The 6629-nt window shown below is 30.0% G+C and overlaps 1 long non-coding RNA gene across 1 annotated transcript; it reads left to right on the top strand.

Annotated features, from left to right (window-relative positions):
• The first annotated feature begins 2899 nt into the window (after window positions 1–2899).
• Window positions 2900–4712, top strand: LOC118647980. Its single transcript, XR_004965123.1, has 2 exons — window positions 2900–3579; window positions 4616–4712. It is a non-coding gene; the product is annotated as an uncharacterized LOC118647980 (long non-coding RNA).
• Window positions 4713–6629: the final 1917 nt, after the last annotated feature.

The following is a 6629-nucleotide window of genomic DNA, read 5'->3' as shown; positions in this document are numbered from 1 at the left end:
ATAATAAAAAAATATGTAATTGAGATATATAAATATATCGATCATTCAATTACATTTTACAAAAGCATTGATATTACTAATCCAAGTGTCACTATTATTAAAACAATTATTGCTAATTTTCGTTCATTAATATTGATGTTACTTCAATAATATTAATATCAATTACACTGATCTAATTGATATAACAGCTTTTCTTCTGTGTACAAGTTTGGCAATATTTTAGAGAGAATTTTTGTTAATTACATTTTAATGTTAAAATCAGTGTAAAAAGTATCACAGTATCACATATTTGTGTCATTTATTATCTTTAAATTAGAAATTTATATGTAATTATTGGACATGTAACAAAAAAATTTTTAGATATTCTAAAAGATTTTTAAATAAAAGTTTTTTATAAAAGTTTTTATTAAAATTATATTAATAATATTATATTACAAATGTAAACTGTTTTTAAATGTTATGTAATCTAATTTTATTTAGTGAAGGTAATTTATTTATATAATTGTATATAAAATATATATTATATGTATAAGAATGTAAAATAACTTAATTTTTATTTTACACTTTATTACGGTTTCTTCATAAATCAAAAGTAATTCTGATCGCATAACAGTATGCATTAGACACCTTTCTTTAATGTCATTAGAAAGAGAATTTGTTTAAAAATAAAGAAATATAATTTGAAATAGTCAAATAAACTGTTTATTAATTAAATTTAAAAAAGTTTTCTCTGTGTGCATGCATATATTAAATTCTAAATTAAGTATTTTTTTATTATATCCTGTTTTTTTTTAAATTTTAATACAACAGAAAAATTTATTTATTAGTTTCATTTTTTTCTAAATCTATATTGCATGAATTAGTCCATTTACATTTTACATTTTAGCGTTTAATATTACCTTGTGAAAATTAATATTCGCGTGCTTTATATAGAAATTTTTTTTCAGACGCGTCGTAAATACAACTTGTAGAATACGAACGTCGTAAATGGATAGGCGAATAGCACATGTAAATACATATGTGTGCTCATGGTATGTAGCACATACGATTTATGGCGGTCAGTTTATTGAAATGGGCATCCCTTGCCTTCGTCCCCATGCCTTCATGATTCTTCCGCCGATACGCCGTTTCTTGGCCTTCGCGCATATGTAGAGACTTATAAGAGACATATAACTTCTCTGCATCTACAGCGGCACGTTCTGCAGACGACTGGATCTCGGCCGAACTTCGAACGCTGTTGTCTCCTGCGTGCTAAATCTTTTAATATTCTATTTAATATCCCGCTTCGCCCCCTTCCTCCCGGCGACCGGCCGCGTGATCCATCGCTCGCGAACTCGTATAAATCAAACGGAAGATATTAGTCGTTTTTTGTCCGGTGCGACGGCTCTGACGTTCGATCGCGACCTCCATAATTGTTTTTCCGGATTATAAATTTCACTTTTTTCCCCTCGCGGTGCGGCGACAAAACCATTTTCTTCGTATGAGAGTAAAGGTTTTTATTCACTCGAACCTATTCATTTCTCGAAAGCGTTCTTGCACGTTTAAATTTCTCCTGTAATCAATCTTTTTGAATTTAGATGTAAATTAAACCATGAAACTTATTTTATTAAGAAAATTTGTGATATAAATAGATTAGGCATCTGGATCGAATAAGGCATATTAATTTGCATATTAGTTTAAAAAAACCCTATTATTAATAATAAAGGGTCTAAAAGAAATAATATAATTCAGTTCACTTATTAAATAATTTATTTTCTTTTTGAAACTCTAATTCTATTCAAGGGTAATATGGAACGGTAAACGTAAGTATATGATATAATTTGTATGATGATATAAACTTCATAATGTTACAAGTAGTAACATTTAGTTTTACTTTTTTAATTTATTTTATTTAATGTTATTTTTTATCTTGAAGCAGAATAAAAATATAAAATATGCAAAATCTAAATGCAAAAAAATGTAAATTAAATGGACATTGTAGTAATTAAAAAACAAAAATTAAAACGCAATGATTCAATTCTCTGCTAGTCGCGTTAGATCGATAAAACTCACACAGTGGGGTGCGGTTTCGAAAATGTTTCCGTAATCGTCTATCATTGCACAACAGACGCCTCAATTTTATATTAGAGCATAAGAGTAGATAATATTTATAGGGTATTTTCTCTCTCTCTTTCTCCTTCTCCCTGTCTCTCCTCTCCCTTTCCTCCTCTCGTTTTCTTCTCGCCCTCTCACGTTGCTTCTTAAGTGGGGAGACGGCATTCATGATACAGTATACCATTTAAACGAGAGTTCAGGGGTTAAGAGGAGATTTTGGGGTCGCGTTAATTAATACCGCAACGCTGTGGGGTACATCTCCCCACTCCCTCTCTCGACACACGCAGAACACTGAGACGCTAACTATGACTTAAGCTGCCATTAATTCACATCAATGTCTTCCTACCGCGCCCGAGGGCTGGTGACTTGCATCCTTGTTGCTGGAACCGAGATAAGTGAATGGATTTTCTCTCTCCTTTTTTCTCTCTCTTTTTCTTAAAGGAGCGCACTGTAATACTTTCCTTTTTTTTTTCCGCAACGCTTCAAACACGAATCAATAACGAAGTAATAGCGCGAATACGGTCTGTCATCATAGAAATTTAACAAATACCTTTCATTTATAAATTTTTAAACATCGTTTTCTTTTTACAAGGACATCTCACCATCAGTACCATTTTGTAAAAACTTTATAAAACTACATTATATTATACGAGATTTACATTTAGATAATTAAAGATTGTTATAATAATTTTCTATAGCAAAATCTTTTACTTTGTTAAAGAATAAATAATCTCTGCTAGAAAAATTTAAATACTACGACATTGAATTTGATTTTCATTTTGGAACATTTTGATCAGCAATGTTTTTATTAACGTTTCAACAAAACTTTATAAAAAAACAACAAACTTATAATAATATCACAATAATAGATTACAGAAGTTTAAATAAGTCATTAATTTGTCAATACAGAATATCTGCAATTTTTTACTGCAATTTTATCTAAAATTTATTTCATATTATAATTTCAATAAACTTTCCTTCTTTTTTTCATTAAATAGTAATAATCCTTCAAATTTTATTATATTTTTATTGAATCTTTATTAAAATTTTATCTGTTCTTTATTATGTAGAAAAAAATCTTTTCAGCGAAATATAATTAAATTTTCGTTGCATCCATTGTTGCATATTCATTGAAATTTTATCAAATTTAATCAAACATCAAGTTCATTAAAGTTTCACTAAAATTTTATTGAAATTTTTGTAACAGGGATGAGATTAATTTGTATGTTAATCGACTGAATGGTTTCGCATTTCCGAGTCAAAATATTAAGATATCTTCTCTCAGATGAATATTGTCCGGTCGGACTGTTATAGCGATATGATGCAAGAACATTGTAGCTATCCGGATGGTTCTCGGAAGGAAGGCGACAGAGATGGAAAGCGATCGCGAGGTGGTCTTGCGATACTTGATGTCGCAGAGTGATAAGCAATCTAGGTTTTTGTCACGCACGCGTCTCATGTGATCCGTTTAGAACTCAACTAAAGGTGACTCCTTGTCATTTTTACAAACCCAGCAATCGTATACCATTTGCAATATCTCTTCTTTTATCTCTATATAGTTTCTCTTTATCACATTTATTTTTATAAAATAAATTTTAACTTTTATCAGAGATGAAAACCATTTGAAAAATTATAGCAGCAGTATTTTCACTCTATGAAATTTAGAAAGTACTGATTATCATATAAAGGTATCATTTTTCTATTGCGATTTTTTATTAGTTTCTGCTATATTTTAATTAAAAATTCGTTTGACATAAAACAAAAAATCCAGATAAGCTTAGTAAATTTTAAAATTTAATCCCTTATTATAATATTAATGTTGAAAATATGTTGAATTACATGTTGTAAAGCAATAGATTTTATCACACTGTTGATCAAGTGTAAAATTAAACACGTCAGAGCTATTTGTATACAGTAGAGCTCTGCTAGCTTAGTGAAAAGATTAAGATGTATGATAGCAGAAGAAGTTGTAATAAATAATAAACTTTTAAAAGTGTTATATATAATAAGATAAATTTTTATCAAAACTTTTCCATAAAATATGTTCTTATATTTAATTTACTGTAGAGCAAGACTGTATGTAGTGTAAGCTAATATACAACTAGAAATAAAAAAACAAATACAAGAATATAATTTTTCTTTAACGTAAAAATAAATACTTATGCAACTGTTTTTATTTTTGTCATGCTTTTCTTCAGAACTCTTCTTAATAATTATATTTGTGTTACACACCGATTTATATTTATCATGCAATTTTAAAATAAGATATAATGATTCATAAAGGTAAATGTTCGAAAACTATATAAAATTATTTTAAGGTTTATCTATTATTTTTAAAACTTATTAACATTTTTTCTGTAATATATGAGTTATAATTTGAGTCGCTATAAGATATGAGTTAAACGCGCGCGCGCGCGCGTGTGTGTGTGTGTGTATATATATATATATATATATATATATATATATATATATATATATGTATGTATGTATGTATGTATGTATGTATATATAAATTTTGCAGGAAGGTTGGAATCAGATTGAACGTGTCCGGCTGTCTTATAAAGGGAAAGACACTGTTGACATGCGTGTCCAGCGCCTGACACCCATTCCAAAAAAAATCCAGCGCGTCCGGATGGATCTTTCCCGTTAGTTAGGCCGATCATTGCCGCCGTAACAAGCCGGCTATTGACAGGTCCTCTCCTGTCATCACAGGGCACGTGGGTGTGAGTGTGTACCAGAGATACATAGGTACGGTCAAAGGGATGGCCAGGACAAACCGCAGTTCGACAATCTTATGTGGTCGTGCTACTACGGGCGCCACATACTAATGGAGCATTACCTTAACACCCTCTATCTGAGCTCTCGTTCAGTTAGTTACTCCTCGGAGATGTGAAAGAAAGGACAGACGGAAGAAGAGGAAAGAGAGAGGGGAGAGAGAGAGAGAGAGAGAGAGAGAGAGAGAGAGAGAGAGAGAGAGAGAGAGAGAGAGAGAGAGAGAGAGAGAAAGAGAGGGAGAGTGTGTCGGCGATCCACCTCTCTTCATAGTCGTAACGACGAAGCGACGGGCGGCAAGAGCTATTGTGCCTTCTTCTCTCGGGTTTGTCCCCGTTCGTTTCTCCTTTTTGATCGATCTCTCAGAAAATAGCGTCCCAACGTGAATCGTTATCGCTATTTGACATTTTCGTCTATAGCTGGTGCGTCATTTAATTCGATGAAAATAATTTCTGCCAGCGCAGAGACATGGAAGGTAACATGAGATCCTATTTTTCAAAGTGTTAGTTTTTATTATATTTCAATTAAATTTGCTGATAATATTTAAATATATAATATTAATAATTATATAAAACGTTATCTTTATTAACTAAAAAAGTATGATTTTATTGTATTAAATAGTATTGTTAATAAATGATCAAACAATCATATTTGTTTCTTTAAATAAAGTTTTGTTTGACTATTAAAGCATATATTTCTTTATTTTTAATAAATTTTAGTAAAAAATTAAAAAAACCTTTCTCTTTGTGTTTTAAAAACATACTGTTTTTCTTAATTTATAAAAAATTTATAAAAACGATGATTTAATATATGTATATATTTTATATAATATATAATACAAGTTTTTTAAATATAAATTGTAAATTTAAAATAATTAATGTAAATTTTGTGTTTCTGAACTGCAACTTGCTTGAAAACTTATATTTTTATATTTTATTCTGACATACTTTTACATAAAATATAACACAAACATGTTTTAAATATTTTCAGTTCAAAGTTGACAGACAATGTACAGTACAGCATTATGCAAATTACATTAACACATTTGATTGTGATTCAACATCAATTCGAAATAATACGAGCTCAACATTTGCACAATCGCGATAATCGATGTCGAAGATAGCGGCGATGGACCGCATGAATTTTAATCGACACCTTATCTAGTACACGACCGTAGTTGGAGTGCCGCTGGATCGTGATCAAGTGGAGCGCCATGGTGAGTACAATACATGCCAACCGACAAGCGACAATACACTATTAAACTCGTTGAGATGTATTGCTCTTTTGTTTTCTACTACACCTGCCGCATACGTGATAATCAAGAAACGTTGCCAAGAACGTACAAACGCCATTCAATACGATGTAAATACGTCAGAGATAAAATTAGTAATTAAGGGTTATTGTTCTTACTTCGTGTTATTAATGTACAGCAAAAATAGTATTTGTAAAATATTTTTATCAAAACGTAAGTTTTATACATATATATCAAACATGGATAGAATAGAAACGAAATATGAAATTTCTATACTTCGCTATACTTTGAAAGATAAATTGATTTTTGACAACTTTATTGACCATTTATTGACAACTATATAATTACTTCTCTGTAAATAGTTATATTGTGTTTTCAGAATTAGTTAAGAATTGATTATTGAAGGAAAAGCACATCTGTTTTTTAATATTTAAATATTTCGGAAGTGGATTAAAATAGCCAAGTATTTCAAACAAGATGATGTTAACGATTTTTTTGTTGCAATTGTTAT

The sequence above is a fragment of the Monomorium pharaonis genome, chromosome 1, assembly GCF_013373865.1.
Source record: "Monomorium pharaonis isolate MP-MQ-018 chromosome 1, ASM1337386v2, whole genome shotgun sequence".
In the NCBI taxonomy this organism is placed as follows: domain Eukaryota; kingdom Metazoa; phylum Arthropoda; class Insecta; order Hymenoptera; family Formicidae; genus Monomorium; species Monomorium pharaonis.
Note: the sequence above shows the minus strand (reverse complement) of the source record. Positions and strands in the feature narration are given on the sequence as shown.